At 52.1% G+C, this 1,331-nt stretch overlaps 1 pseudogene; it reads right to left on the bottom strand.

Annotated features, from left to right (window-relative positions):
* Positions 1-1,331, bottom strand: part of LOC109326398 — a 16,026-nt pseudogene that overhangs the window by 6,386 nt on the left and 8,309 nt on the right.

Genomic DNA, 1,331 nt, shown 5'->3' with positions numbered 1-1,331 from the left:
TTCCCCGGCTGGTTAGAAGGAAACCGAGGAACTTGCCTGCTTCTACGCCGAAAGTACATTTTTCGGGGTTCAATCGCATGTTGTGTTTGCGGAGCTGTTGGAAAATGCTGTCCAAGATGGCGATATGATCCTCGTCGGGGAGGCTTTTGGCGATCATATCGTCCATGTAGACCTCCATGTGTTCTCCGGTCTGGCCGGCGAATACTTTGCTCATCATTCTTTGATAAGTTGCTCCTGCATTCTTCAAACCGAAAGGCATGACCGTGTAGCAGTAGGCGGCCCGGTCAGTAATAAATGCAGTCTTCTCTTGGTCCGGAGGGTACATCGGGATCTGATTGTAGCCGGAGTAGGCGTCCATGAAGGACAAGTACTGATATCCTGAAGAATTATCCACCAAATGATCAATGTTTGGGAGAGGATAAGGGTCTTTAGGGCATACCTTATTGAGGTCGGTGTAGTCCACGCACATCCGCCATTTTCCTGAGGGCTTTTTCACCAGGACGACATTTGCCAACCATGTGGTGTAGGTGATTTCGCGGATGAAACCCGCCTCTAACAACTCGGTTACTTTAGCAACAACTTCTTTAGCCCTGTCCGTTCCCATTTTTCGTCTTCGCTGCATCACTGGTTTGGCCCCTGGTTTTGTCGTCAGTTGGTGGCAGGCGAAAGAAGGGTCGATGCCTGGCATATCTGCTGCAGACCAGGCGAAGAGGTCCTGGTTGGCCGTCTGCGGATGTTCGACTGAAGTGAAGTGCTGCTTGATATGGAGGCCTGACAACAGTGCTTGGAATTTTTTGTCTGCAAATTGGGTGCCATTGTCCGTTACTATGGCGGATGGGATGCCGAAGCGCGTGATTATGTTTCGCCAGGTGAATTTTTGGATGTTTGCCGAGGTGATGGTAGCCAAGGCTTCCGCCTCTATCCACTTAGTAAAATAATCGACAGCGACAATTAGAAACTTCAGTTGCCCTGCTGCTTGCGGGAAGGGCCCTAGGATGTCCATGCCCCATCTGCAGAAAGGCCAAGGCGCTTGCGTCGTGGTCAGTTCTTCTGGCGGGGCTTTATGGAGGTCGGCGAACAGCTGGCAACGGGCGCATTTCCGAGTGAGGCTGGTCGCGTCTTTTTCTATGGTGGGCCAGTAGTATCCGGCGCGTAGCACCTTTTTAGCGAGTGAGGCGGCACCCAAATGATGCCCACAACTCCCCTCGTGCACTTCTCTGAGGACATAATCCGCCTGTTCTGGGCCAAGGCACTTGAGTAAGGGGGAGGTGAATCCTCGTCGGTATAATATCCCGTGGAGCAGGGTATACCACGAGGAGCACCTGAGGAAC

Source organism: Lupinus angustifolius, chromosome LG14, assembly GCF_001865875.1.
Source record: "Lupinus angustifolius cultivar Tanjil chromosome LG14, LupAngTanjil_v1.0, whole genome shotgun sequence".
NCBI lineage: Eukaryota > Viridiplantae > Streptophyta > Magnoliopsida > Fabales > Fabaceae > Lupinus > Lupinus angustifolius.
The sequence above is the reverse complement of the archived record's forward strand: the minus strand, read 5'-3'. Positions and strand labels throughout refer to the sequence as shown.